At 45.7% G+C, this 14,980-nt stretch overlaps 1 protein-coding gene across 1 annotated transcript in view; it reads left to right on the plus strand.

The window, feature by feature from the left end:
- The first annotated feature begins 8,222 nt into the window (after window positions 1-8,222).
- The window catches only part of LOC143814896 (vang-like protein 1), a 234,770-nt gene continuing 228,012 nt past the window's right edge, over window positions 8,223-14,980 (plus strand). The window contains exon 1 of the mRNA XM_077293567.1: window positions 8,223-8,318. The gene's annotated coding sequence lies outside the window, so the exon portion shown is untranslated. The remainder of the gene's footprint in view (window positions 8,319-14,980) is intronic.

A 14,980-nucleotide genomic window follows, 5' to 3' on the forward strand; every position in this document is an offset into this window, starting at 1 on the left:
GGCAATTCAGATTGATCGGCGTTTGCGGGAGCGCAAACCCGTGCACCATTTGGCGGTATCTTCTGAAGAGACGCCAGAGAAAATGCAATGTGACAGAGTTATGTCCAGAAGCGAGCGGCAGAATTATAGGCGTAAAAATGGGTTATGCTTCTATTGTGGTGATTCTGCTCATGTTATATCGGCATGCTCTAAGCGTACTAGGAAGGTTGACAAGTCCATTTCAATTGGCACTTTACAGTCCAAATTTATTTTGTCTGTAACCTTGATTTGTTCATTATCAGTTATTACCGTGGATGCCTATGTGGACTCTGGCGCCGCTCTGAGTCTTATGGACTGGTCCTTTGCCAGGCGCTGTGGGTTTGATTTAGAGCCTCTGGAAGTCCCTATACCTCTGAAGGGTATTGATTCTACACCTTTGGCTTGTAATAAACCACAGTTCTGGACGCAAGTGACTATGCGTATGACTCCAGACCATCAGGAGGTGATTCGCTTCCTTGTGTTGTACAATTTACATGATGTTTTGGTGCTTGGATTACCATGGTTACAGTCTCATAACCCAGTCCTTGACTGGAAAGCTATGTCTGTGTTAAGCTGGGGATGTCGGGGGGCTCATGGGGACACTCCTATGGTGTCCATTTCGTCATCTATTCCATCTGAGATTCCGGCATTTTTGTCTGATTATCGTGATATTTTTGAAGAGCCTAAGATTGGTTCACTCCCTCCTCACAGGGATTGTGATTGCGCCATAGATCTGATTCCTGGCAGTAAATTTCCAAAGGGTCGTTTGTTTAACCTATCTGTACCTGAACATGCTGCTATGCGCGAGTATATTAAGGAGTCCCTGGAAAAGGGACATATTCGTCCTTCTTCATCACCTTTAGGAGCCGTTTTTTTCTTTGTCTCTAAAAAGGATGGCTCTCTGAGGCCTTGTATTGATTATCGTCTCCTGAATAAAATTACAGTCAAATATCAGTATCCGTTGCCTTTGCTGACTGATTTGTTTGCTCGCGTAAGGGGGGCTAAGTGGTTCTCTAAGATTGATCTTCGTGGGGCGTATAATTTGGTGCGAATTAAGCAGGGGGATGAGTGGAAGACCGCATTTAATACGCCTGAGGGCCATTTTGAGTATTTGGTAATGCCTTTCGGCCTTTCTAATGCACCTTCTGTCTTTCAGTCCTTAATGCATGATATTTTCCGTGACTATCTGGATAAATTTATGATTGTGTACTTGGATGATATTTTGATTTTTTCTGATGACTGGGAGTCTCATGTTCAGCAGGTCAGGAGGGTTTTTCAGGTTTTGCGGGAGAATTCTTTGTGTGTAAAGGGTTCAAAGTGTGTTTTTGGGGTTCAAAAAATTTCATTTTTGGGGTATATTTTTTCCCCTTCTTCTATTGAGATGGACCCTGTCAAGGTTCGGGCTATTTACGACTGGACGCAGCCTACTTCTCTGAAGAGTCTCCAGAAAGTCTTGGGCTTTGCTAATTTTTATCGTCGATTTATAGCTGTTTTTTCTGGCGTTGCTAAACCTCTGACGGATTTGACTAAAAAGGGTGCTGATGTTGCCAATTGGTCCCCTGCTGCCGTGGAGGCCTTTCGGGAGCTTAAGCACCGCTTTTTGTCTGCCCCTGTGTTGCGCCAGCCTGATGTTTCTCTTCCCTTTCAGGTTGAGGTCGATGCTTCCGAGATCGGAGCGGGGGCGGTTTTGTCGCAGAAAAGTTCCGACTGCTCAGTGATGAGACCTTGTGCGTTCTTTTCGCGAAAATTTTCGGCCGCCGAGCGAAACTATGATGTTGGTAATCGGGAGCTTTTGGCCATGAAGTGGGCATTTGAGGAGTGGCGTCATTGGCTTGAGGGTGCCAGACATCAGGTGGTAGTTTTGACTGATCACAAGAATTTAATTTATTTGGAGTCTGCCAGGCGCCTGAATCCTAGACAGGCACGTTGGTCGTTGTTCTTTTCCCGGTTTAATTTTGTGGTCTCGTACTTACCGGGTTCTAGGAATGTGAAAGCAGATGCTCTTTCTAGGAGTTTTGAGCCTGACTCTCCTGGGAATTCTGAACCTGCTGGTGTCCTTAAGGATGGAGTGGTTTTGTCTGCTGTCTCTCCAGATTTGCGACGTGCTTTGCAAGAATTTCAGGCGGATAGACCTGATCGTTGTCCGTCTGGTAGACTGTTTGTTCCTGACGAGTGGACCACTAGAGTCATCTCGGAAGTTCATTCTTCTACTCTGGCAGGTCATCCGGGAATTTTTGGCACCAGAGATTTGGTGGCTAGATCCTTCTGGTGGCCTTCCCTGTCTCGAGATGTGCGTGTTTTTGTGCAGTCTTGCGATGTGTGTGCTTGGGCCAAGCCTTGTTGTTCTAGGGCTAGTGGGTTGTTGTTGCCCTTGCCTATTCCGAAGAGGCCTTGGACGCACATCTCTATGGACTTTATCTCGGATCTCCCTGTTTCTCAGAAGTTGTCTGTCATCTGGGTGGTGTGTGACCATTTTTCTAAAATGGTTCATTTGGTGCCATTGCCTATGTTGCCTTCCTCATCTGAGTTGGTCCCTCTGTTTTTTCAAAATGTGGTTCGCTTGCATGGTATTCCGGAAAACATCGCTTCTGACAGGGGTACCCAGTTCGTGTCTAGATTTTGGCGGGCAGTCTGTGCCAGGTTGGGCATTGATTTGTCCTTTTCGTCTGCATTCCATCCTCAGACCAATGGCCAGACGGAGCGAACTAATCAAACTTTGGAGACTTATTTGAGGTGTTTTGTGTCTGCGGATCAGGATGATTGGGTTGCCTTTCTGCCGTTGGCGGAGTTTGCTCTTAATAATCGGGCTAGTTCTGCCACTTTGGTTTCTCCTTTCTTTTGCAATTCAGGGTTTCATCCGCGTTTTTCATCTGGTCAGGTTGAATCTTCGGATTGTCCTGGAGTGGATGCGGTGGTGGATCGGTTGCATCGGATTTGGGGACAAGTGGTGGATAATTTGGAATTGTCCCAGGAGAGGACTCAGCAGTTTGCTAACCGTCGTCGTCGTGTTGGTCCCCACCTTCGCGTTGGGGACTTGGTGTGGTTGTCTTCCCGTTTTGTCCCTATGAGGGTTTCTTCTCCCAAATTTAAGCCTCGGTTCATCGGTCCTTATAGGATTTTGGAGATTCTTAACCCTGTTTCCTTTCGTTTGGACCTCCCGGCATCTTTCGCTATCCATAATGTGTTCCATCGGTCGTTGTTGCGGAGATATGAGGTACCGGTGGTTCCTTCTACTGAACCTCCTGCTCCTGTGCTGGTGGAGGGTGAATTGGAGTACGTCGTAGAGAAGATCTTGGACTCCCGTATTTCCAGACGGAGACTTCAATATCTGGTTAAATGGAAAGGCTATGGTCAGGAAGATAATTCTTGGGTAACTGCCTCTGATGTTCATGCCTTGGATTTGGTTCGTGCCTTTCATAGGGCTCATCCAGATCGCCCTGGCGGTTCTTGTGAGGGTTCGGTGCCCCCTCCTTAAGGGGAGGGTACTGTTGTGTATCCGCTTTTTGGGCTCCCCTGGTGGTTGCTGGTGGTACTGGTGACTTGTTTGCACTTTGCTGCTTCTGTTCACCTGCTTCCATCAGTGTTTGGGAGTTTCCTATTTAGCCTTGCTCTCCAGTCATTTCCTTGCCGGTCATCATTGTAACCAGAGCCTTCGGTTGCATGTTCCTGCTACTAGTCTGCTGATCAGCTAAGTGGACTTTGTCCTTTTGTTTTGTACCTTTTGTCCAGTTTGCAGTTTTTGTAATTCTCTGTAGCTGGAAGCTCTTGCGGGCTGAAATTGCCACTCCTGTGTCATGAGTTGACACAGGAGTCTTAAAGTAATTTCAGGATGGTTTTTGAAAGGGTTTTCAGTTGACCGTGAAGTCCTCTTTTGTATCCTTCTGCTATCTAGTAAGTGGACCTCTCTTTGCTAAATCTACTTTCATACTGTGTATGTCTTTTCCTCTTAATTCACCGTTATTACATGTGGGGGGCTGCTATCATCTTTTGGGGTATTTCCCTAGAGGTAAGCCAGGTCTGTTTCTTCCTCTACCAGGCGTAGTTAGTCCTCCGGCTGGCGCGTGGCATATAGGAAGCCGTAGGTATGCTCCCTGGCTACTGTTAGTTGTGTGGTAGATTTAGCTCACGGTCAACTCGAGTTTCCATCACCCGAGAGCTCGTTCGTTACTTATATGTTTCTTACGTTCCCTTGCCATTGGGAACCATGACACTGGACATTACCAGAAATGGGTGTCCAATTGAAATGTATAAACAATTAGTGGTGGCAGCTAGTTTATTCTGTAGTTGTCACGATAATGTAAGAATGCCATGTTCTGAGTAATTTTCTAGAAGGTTCCAGACACAAGCTGCAGATTCGACCCCCCTTCTTTTCCCCCACAGCAGCTATGCCTTTCTGCCTGTCAGCACGGTGAAATTCTAAGCCACTCTTTTCCCCCCTCCCTCAGGAATGTTTTTGTTTGCAGCCATGCGTCTTCTAAGTTGTGTGAGAATTATTCATGATGAATAATTCGACCTCAGGTGGTGACAGAGATGTCAAAGTTATATATTTGGGATGTGCAACAATAGGGCTACACGCCAGTGTGTTTTCTAAGCGCAGCACCTAGCAGGGACAGAGAGACATTTATACTTAAATGAACCCCCAGGTCTTGCTGAGCATAGTGATAACTTTGTATTTCTTCTATGAGGATCATACACCAAGATAAGCGTAAAAATGGCTTGTCATAACGTTTAGAAAGGGGAGTATTCAGCCTCTGAGTGAGGTCACCACAGGGAGAGTGCCTTGGTTTTGGGCTCAGGGATAAGTGTGTGAGACCTCTTTGTTCACTAGTCTTTGTTTAAGGAACGAGCTGCGAGTCACATCTGCGATGCACTGGGACATATGCCCCTCTCCCGCACCACATGGTCTGCTATGAAATGATATGAAAGAACTGTAAGTTTATTTTCTTCCGTTAATACAGTTTTATTTGTAATCGTTCTGCATATATAATTGTCTCATTTTATAATATCTTTTTACACTTTTGTAAACACTGCCTATCTTTTGGAGTAAAATATATAAAATTACTTGCTTTGTTTCTCCTTGCTCTATAACGTACTGTCACGTCCTCTGAAGTGAATTACGCTACTAATGTGGGTTGGCTCTGGACCCATTATTAATTAAGAAATTGGAGCTGGTGGCAGCAGATTTGTCCTGTGCCTTTGGGAAACCTGGTAGCGACAGACGGCGTTGATAATTGTTCCCTCCTGAGTGGGAGTAGTTATATCGCCTTCACTGCAGTGTGCCCATTAGCCAGTACAAAGTAAGGCAGCCTTTCTGGCGACTAATTACCCTAGGTGCAGTACTCTGACTGACTTGAGTGTAAGGGGAGTGCCAGAGAGCTGCAAGTTCCAAACCAGAAGTGGGATATAGATAAATCCCCTCCAGAAAAGAAGCGGGGGCATCCAAACAACCCCGGTTAATGACATATTGGTGTGAGCGGTGGGGATGATAAAAATATCCTCCCTGTGATTCGTGACAGTAGCTATAGCGGAGCTTGGCGATGACTGTACGGAATATACCTGTGTATTGGGATCACCTGTGTATATGCTATACATTCACTAGGAAGAGCCCAATTACCGGCCTAGTAAAGAAAGAAGCCACTGTCTCGTCCATCACTTGTCCATCAATTGCGTAATTGTGCTGACAAAGTGGTGGGATCTGCGTTATTCCCCGGCTGTTGCCTGACATGTACACATGCACTGAATGGATGAGTCTCATCCGATAGAGCCAGGTGACTAGTGCAGTCTGCGATAGGAGACTCACGGATGCACGGGCAAAAGACAAATCCTTCATCAAAACAGTCCTGTGGTGACACCACATTTAATCTGAATTATCCAGACATAGTATATCAGTAGGCCCAGGGACATGAGCTCGCGTTCATGTGAGAATTACTGTTGGCCCTTATTGTCAGTGAATTACTGTACAATGGCTGCCATTTGTGGACTGGCTGCTGATCAGCTATTGTATCTATCCTAGTATTGTTCTACAATCTTTGGGAAACAAAGGCACAATGTGTGAATGTTAATATGTTGATGACCCCTTGGTGCTCTGCAATATGAAGGACAATCTATGCATGTTGTTTGCCCACTGCGGCAGTGAGCGATGGCCTCCTATCACCTTCCTCCAAACCTGTGGTGGAATGACTGAGAAGTTGTGACCTATAAAAAGGAGAATCTGCCTGTGTTCAGAGAGTCTACATTACAGTAGCCCATATAATTTAAGGTCAGGCGCACAACCTAATAAATGCAGTTAAAGGGGGCCGGTAGTAGATAGCAATGTATCAAAAAGAGGGAAAAGCACTACCGTAATGCCTGCACACTACACCACACAAGTATAATATAGAAAAAATAACAAGCTTTATTTGGCACACAATAACAACATTTTATTATTGTGTGCCAAATAAAGCTTGTTATTTTTTCTTTTTGCTTTTCCCTCTTTTTGATACATTACAATAGCCATGGCATCATCACAACTGAAGAAATACAGAGCTGCCTCATTGACCGTCACTGAACCATCAAAGATGTTTATAGAGAATCCAGGTTGGGACAATCAGGTCACCTGGCCTCGTACATCAATGGACTGTCAGCTTCCTAAGCTTGTCATTACCTCCTCACTGTGGGGGCCTGCCAAAAGCGGGGAGCCACTGGTGGGGGTACTTGGCCCTGTAAGCAGCTCTAATCCCGCAGAGTCGGAGGAAGGGTGAGACTCTAATTTGCACCATCTTGGGTATTTACTGGGACTGTACTATATTATTGCCACCCTGTTTTACCCTCACCTTGTGTTGTCTGACTAGTGTTCGGCCCACGGGGAGAGAGAATGGACGTTCAGTGTTATGAGTCCTGGTCTATGGAGTCTTTCTAAAGATAGCCAACCAGCGGACAAGGGCACCCACTGACCCTGTATCTCTACAAGCCCTATAAAGTAACATGGGTCTGTGTGCTTCCAATACGTTTCCCACTTATGCTGCTTGTGTGCCTTCGGTGTGCTGTCCATCTGCTGTGTGTGCTGGACATCTGTTGTATGTGTGATGTCTGTGCTGTACGTGTGTCTCAATCCATTTTTGAATTTGTGGCAGCTCTGCTTCCACTCAGTTTAAAACTTTTTTCTTTTGGACTATCGGGGGTTAATGTCAGTTTTTCCCTGCTGGCTATCTGGTGTTACTGCAGTGCTGCTGGGTCAGCTGATGCAGGTGGTGACCACTCCCACCATCCTTTAAATGGTCACTTGATGTGTCAGCTGACCAGCCTAGCAGGAGCAGCTCTCTGGTGTCATCAATGTCTGGTGATTGGACTCCAGTTGCTGTTGTTATCTGCGGTGTGGAGCTTGGCAGCGGTGTTCATAAGCTAATTGTGGTGTTATTTTTACCTTGTCCCTTTGGTGTTTGTCACTTCCCCCTGTGAGTATTATCTGCAGAGGTGAGGCTAGTGCTCCTTGCCAGCCAGTGCACTAGCCAGGGCAGTAATATGTGACTACTAGTGACGAGGTATCCTGACAGCGGTGGGGGGAAGGACCTGCATAGGGCGTTAAGGGAGTGCAGGGACAGGCTCAGGTTTGAGCCCAGGTGGTGACCATTCCCCATTCCCTCTCACCTATACCATCCCCGTTGTATGTGTATTGTGCCGTTAGCTGACCGACCATCCGTTGGGTCGAGTCACACCGTGACATTGTGCTTCCCTTGCGCTGTACGTGTGTTGTATGTGTGCTGTCTGTACTGTACATGTGCTGTCTGTACTGCAAGTGTGCTGTCAATGCTATACGTATGCTTCCTGTATGCTGTCTCTGCTGTACATGTGCCGTCTCTGTTCTACATGTGCTGTCAGTGTGCTCTACATGTGCTTCCCATGTGCTATAAGTGTACTGGCTGGCTGTATGATGTATGTGCTGTACGTGTGTTTCCTGTGTTCCGTCCATGTGTTGTACGTGAGCTGTCTGTTCTGTCTGTGTGCTTTATGCTGTACATATGTTGAATCTGTGCTGGCCGTGTGCTTCCCGTGTGCTGTCTCTGCTGTACATGTGCTGTCTCTGCTGACTGTCCGTGTACTGTACATGTGATTCCTGTGTGCTGTCCAGCGCGGTGTAATAACAGACATAGGGAGGTGGGGGGCTCCTGCTGCCCGCACATGGGAGGGCCGGCAGCATACCTCAGGACGGGGGAGGATATACGCACCTCATGGCAGGGGAGCGGCGGAACAGGCTGGGCGAGGTGTGCAGCAGGTGAGGTCTTCACAGCCAGGCGTCGGCGAGTGAAGGAAAAGACTGTCAGGTACGGAAGAGAAGGCGACAGTATACACCACACACCAGGGGCAGTATATAGCGTCACCCTATATACAGTACAGAACACACGTATATACAGCATACATGTATACATAACACCGAGCCGTATACACCACACACCGGGGCAGTATATAACATCACCTATATACAGTACACAGCACACGTATATACAGCATACATGTATACATAACACCGAGCCGAGGGCAGTATATAACATCACCTATATACAGTACAGAGCACACGTATATACAGCATACATGTATACATAACACCAGCCGTATACACCACACACCGGGGCAGTATATAACATCACCTATATACAGTACAGAGCACACGTATATACAGCATACATGTATACATAACACCGAGCCGAGGGCAGTATGTAGCGTCACCATATATATAGTACAGAACACACGTATATACAGCATACATGTATACATAACACCAGCCATATACACCACACACCGGGGCAGTATATAACATCACCTATATACAGTACAGAGCACACGTATATACAGCATACATGTATACATAACACCAGCCGTATACACCACACACCGAGGCAGTATATAACATCACCTATATACAGTACAGAGCACACGTATATACAGCATACATGTATACATAACACCAGCCGTATACACCACACACCGGGGCAGTATATAACATCACCTATATACAGTACACAGCACACGTATATACAGCATACATGTATACATAACACCGAGCCGAGGGCAGTATGTAGCGTCACCATATATATAGTACAGAGCACACGTATATACAGCATACATGTATACATACCACTGAGCCAAGGGCAGTATATAACATCACCTATATACAGTACAGAACACACGTATATACAGCATACATGTATACATAACACCAGCCGTATACACCACACACCGGGGCAGTATATAACATCACCTATATACAGTACAGAGCACACGTATATACAGCATACATGTATGCATAACATCGAGCCGTATACACCACACAACGGGGCAGTATATAACATCACCTATGTACAGTACAGAGCACACGTATATACAGCATACATGTATACATAACACCGAGCCGAGGGCAGTATATAACATCACCATATATACAGTACAGAGCACACGTATATACAGCATACATGTATACATAACACCGAGCCGAGGGCAGTATATAACATCACCTATATACAGTACAGAGCACACGTATATACAGCATACATGTATACATAACACCAGCCGTATACACCACACACCGGGGCAGTATATAACATCACCTATATACAGTACACAGCACACGTATATACAGCATACATGTATACATAACACCGAGCCGAGGGCAGTATGTAGCGTCACCATATATATAGTACAGAGCACACGTATATACAGCATACATGTATACATACCACTGAGCCAAGGGCAGTATATAACATCACCTATATACAGTTCAGAACACACGTATATACAGCATACATGTATGCATAACACCGAGCCGTATACACCACACACCGGGGCAGTATATAACATCACCTATATACAGTACAGAGCACACGTATATACAGCATACATGTATACATAACACCGAGCCGAGGGCAGTATATAACATCACCATATATACAGTACAGAGCACACGTATATACAGCATACATGTATACATACCACTGAGCCATATACATGAGTTGAGGTGTACAGGTGAGACTGCAGTGTGGATAAGGTATGAGTTGAGGTGTACAGGTGAGACTGTCCAGTGTAGATAAGGTATAAGTTGAGGTGTACAGGTGAGACTGCAGTGTGGATAAGGTATGAGTTGAGATGTACAGGTGAGACTGTGCAGTGTGGATAAGGTATGAGTTGAGGTGTACAGGTGAGACTGCAGTGTGGATAAGGTATGAGTTGAGATGTACAGGTGAGACTTGCAGTGTGGATAAGGTATAAGTTGAGATGTACAGGTGAGACTGCAGTGTGGATAAAGTGTGAGTTGAGGTGTACAGGTGAGACTGTGCAGTGTGGATAAGGTATGAGTTGAGGTGTACAGGTGAGACTGTGCAGTGTGGATAAGGTATGAGTTGAGGTGTACAGGTGAGACTGCAGTGTGGATAAGGTATGAGTTGAAGTGTACAGGTGAGACTGTGCAGTGTGGATAAGGTATAAGTTGAGATGTACAGGTGAGAATGCAGTATAGATAAGGTATGAGTTGAGATGTACAGGTGAGACTGCAGTGTGGATAAGCCAAGAGTTAAGGTTTACAGGTGAAACTGTGCAGTGTGGATAAGGTATGAGTTGAGATGCACAGGTGAGACTGTCCAGTGTAGATAAGGTATGAGTTGAGGTGTACAGGTGAGACTGTGCAGTGTAGATAAGGTATGAGTTGAGGTGTACAGGTGAGACTGCAGTGTGGATAAGGTATGAGTTGAGGTGTACAGGTGAGACTGTCCAGTGTAGATAAGGTATAAGTTGAGGTGTACAGGTGAGACTGTGCAGTGTGGATAAGGTATGAGTTGAGGTGTACAGGTGAGACTGCAGTGTGGATAAGGTATGAGTTGAGATGTACAGGTGAGACTTGCAGTGTGGATAAGGGATAAGTTGAGATGTACAGGTGAGACTGCAGTGTGGATAAAGTATGAGTTGAGATGTACAGGTGAGACTTGCAGTGTGGATAAGGTATGAGTTGAGGTGTACAGGTGAGACTGTGCAGTGTAGATAAGGTATGAGTTGAGATGTACAGATGAGACTGCAGTGTGGATAAAGTATGAGTTGAGATGTACAGGTGAGACTTGCAGTGTGGATAAAGTATAAGTTGAGATGTACAGGTGAGACTGCAGTGTGGATAAAGTGTGAGTTGAGGTGTACAGGTGAGACTTGCAGTGTGGATAAGGTATGAGTTGAGGTGTACAGGTGAGAATGCAGTGTGGATAAGGTATGAGTTGAGGTGTACAGGTGAGACTGCAGTGTGGATAAGGTATGAGTTGAGGTGTACAGGTGAGAATGCAGTGTGGATAAGGTATGAGTTGAGGTGTACAGGTGAGACTGCAGTGTGGATAAGGTATGAGTTGAGGTGTACAGGTGAGACTGCAGTGTGGATAAGGTATAAGTTGAGATGTACAGGTGAGACTGCAGTGTGGATAAAGTATGAGTTGAGGTGTACAGGTGAGACTGTGCAGTGTGGATAAGGTATGAGTTGAGGTGTACAGGTGAGAATGCAGTGTGGATAAGGTATAAGTTGAGATGTACAGGTGAGACTGCAGTGTGGATAAGGTATGAGTTGAGGTGTACAGGTGAGACTGTGCAGTGTGGATAAGGTATGAGTTGAGATGTACAGGTGAGACTGCAGTGTGGATAAGGTATGAGTTGAGGTATACAGGTCAGACTGTGCAGTGTGGATAAGGTATGAGTTGAATTGTTGAATTGTACAGGTGAGACTGTGCAGTGTGGATAAGATATGAGTTGAGGTGTACAGGCGAGACTTGCAGTGTAGATGAGGTATGAGTTGAGATGTACAGGTGAGACTGTGCAGTGTGGATAAGGTATGAGTTGAGGTGTACAGGTGAGACTGCAGTGTGGATAAGGTATGAGTTGAGGTGTACAGGTGAGACTGTGCAGTGTGGATAAGGTATTAGTTGAGATGTACAGGTGAGAATGCAGTGTAGATAAGGTATGAGTTGAGATGTACAGATGAGACTGCAGTGTGGATAAGCCATGAGTTGAGGTTTACAGGTGAAACTGTGCAGTGTGGATAAGGTATGAGTTGAGATGCACAGGTGAGACTGTCCAGTGTAGATAAGGTATGAGTTGAGGTGTACAGGTGAGACTGCAGTGTGGATAAGGTATAAGTTGAGGTGTACAGGTGAGACTGCAGTGTGGATAAGGTATGAGTTGAGGTGTACAGGTGAGACTGTGCAGTGTGGATAAGGTATGAGTTGAGGTGTACAGGTGAGAATGCAGTGTGGATAAGGTATGAGTTGAGGTGTACAGGTGAGACTGCAGTGTGGATAAGGTATGAGTTGAGATGTACAGGTGAGACTTGCAGTGTGGATAAGGTATGAGTTGAGGTGTACAGGTGAGACTGCAGTGTGGATAAGGTATGAGTTGAGGTGTACAGGTGAGACTGTGCAGTGTGGATAAGGTATGAGTTGAGGTGTACAGGTGAGACTGCAGTGTGGATAAGGTATGAGTTGAGATGTACAGGTGAGAATGCAGTGTGGATAAGGTATAAGTTGAGATGTACAGGTGAGACTGCAGTGTGGATAAGGTATGAGTTGAGGTGTACAGGTGAGACTGTGCAGTGTGGATAAGGTATGAGTTGAATTGTACAGGTGAGACTGTGCAGTGTGGATAAGGTATGAGTTGAGGTGTATAGGCGAGACTTGCAGTGTGGATAAGGTATGAGTTGAGATGTACAGGTGAGAATGCAGTGTAGATAAGGTATGAGTTGAGATGCACAGGTGAGACTGTCCAGTGTAGATAAGGTATGAGTTGAGGTGTACAGGTGAGACTGCAGTGTGGATAAAGTATGAGTTGAGGTGTACAGGTGAGACTGCAGTGTGGATAAGGTATAAGTTGAGATGTACAGGTGAGACTGCAGTGTGGATAAGGTATGAGTTGAGGTGTACAGGTGAGACTGTGCAGTGTGGATAAGGTATGAGTTGAGGTGTACAGGTGAGAATGCAGTGTGGATAAGGTATGAGTTGAGGTGTACAGGTGAGACTGTGCAGTGTGGATAAGGTATAAGTTGAGATGTACAGGTGAGAATGCAGTGTAGATAAGGTATGAGTTGAGATGCACAGGTGAGACTGTCCAGTGTAGATAAGGTATGAGTTGAGGTGTACAGGTGAGACTGCAGTGTGGATAAGGTATGAGTTGAGGTGTACAGGTGAGACTGCAGTGTGGATAAAGTATGAGTTGAGGTGTACAGGTGAGACTGCAGTGTGGATAAGGTATAAGTTGAGGTGTACAGGTGAGACTGTGCAGTGTGGATAAGGTATGAGTTGAGGTGTACAGGTGAGAATGCAGTGTGGATAAGGTATGAGTTGAGGTGTACAGGTGAGACTGTGCAGTGTGGATAAGGTATAAGTTGAGATGTACAGGTGAGAATGCAGTGTAGATAAGGTATGAGTTGAGATGCACAGGTGAGACTGTCCAGTGTAGATAAGGTATGAGTTGAGGTGTACAGGTGAGACTACAGTGTGGATAAGGTATGAGTTGAGGTGTACAGGTGAGACTGCAGTGTGGATAAAGTATAAGTTGAGATGTACAGGTGAGACTGCAGTGTGGATAAGGTATGAGTTGAGGTGTACAGGTGAGACTGTGCAGTGTGGATAAGGTATGAGTTGAGGTGTACAGGTGAGAATGCAGTGTGGATAAGGTATGAGTTGAGGTGTACAGGTGAGACTGCAGTGTGGATAAGGTATGAGTTGAGGTGTACAGGTGAGACTGCAGTGTGGATAAGGTATAAGTTGAGATGTACAGGTGAGACTGCAGTGTGGATAAAGTATGAGTTGAGGTGTACAGGTGAGACTGTGCAGTGTGGATAAGGTATGAGTTGAGGTGTACAGGTGAGAATGCAGTGTGGATAAGGTATAAGTTGAGATGTACAGGTGAGACTGCAGTGTGGATAAGGTATGAGTTGAGGTGTACAGGTGAGACTGTGCAGTGTGGATAAGGTATGAGTTGAGATGTACAGGTGAGACTGCAGTGTGGATAAGGTATGAGTTGAGGTGTACAGGTGAGACTGTGCAGTGTGGATAAGGTATGAGTTGAGATGTACAGGTGAGACTGCAGTGTGGATAAGGTATGAGTTGAGGTATACAGGTCCGACTGTGCAGTGTGGATAAGGTATGAGTTGAATTGTTGAATTGTACAGGTGAGACTGTGCAGTGTGGATAAGGTATGAGTTGAGGTGTACAGGCGAGACTTGCAGTGTAGATGAGGTATGAGTTGAGATGTACAGGTGAGACTGTGCAGTGTGGATAAGGTATGAGTTGAGGTGTACAGGTGAGACTGCAGTGTGGATAAGGTATGAGTTGAGGTGTACAGGTGAGACTGTGCAGTGTGGATAAGGTATTAGTTGAGATGTACAGGTGAGAATGCAGTGTAGATAAGGTATGAGTTGAGATGTACAGGTGAGACTGCAGTGTGGATAAGCCATGAGTTGAGGTTTACAGGTGAAACTGTGCAGTGTGGATAAGGTATGAGTTGAGGTGTACAGGTGAGACTGTACAGGTGAGACTGCAGTGTGGATAAGGTATGAGTTGAGGTGTACAGGTGAGACTGCAGTGTGGATAAAGTATGAGTTGAGGTGTACAGGTGAGACTGCAGTGTGGATAAGGTATAAGTTGAGGTGTACAGGTGAGACTGTGCAGTGTGGATAAGGTATGAGTTGAGGTGTACAGGTGAGAATGCAGTGTGGATAAGGTATGAGTTGAGGTGTACAGGTGAGACTGTGCAGTGTGGATAAGGTATAAGTTGAGATGTACAGGTGAGAATGCAGTGTAGATAAGGTATGAGTTGAGATGCACAGGTGAGACTGTCCAGTGTAGATAAGGTATGAGTTGAGGTGTACAGGTGAGACTACAGTGTGGATAAGGTATGAGTTGAGGTGTACAGGTGAGACTGCAGTGTGGATAAAGTATAAGTTGAGATGTACAGGTGAGACTGCAGT

Source organism: Ranitomeya variabilis, chromosome 3, assembly GCF_051348905.1.
Source record: "Ranitomeya variabilis isolate aRanVar5 chromosome 3, aRanVar5.hap1, whole genome shotgun sequence".
NCBI classification, from domain to species: Eukaryota; Metazoa; Chordata; class Amphibia; order Anura; family Dendrobatidae; genus Ranitomeya; species Ranitomeya variabilis.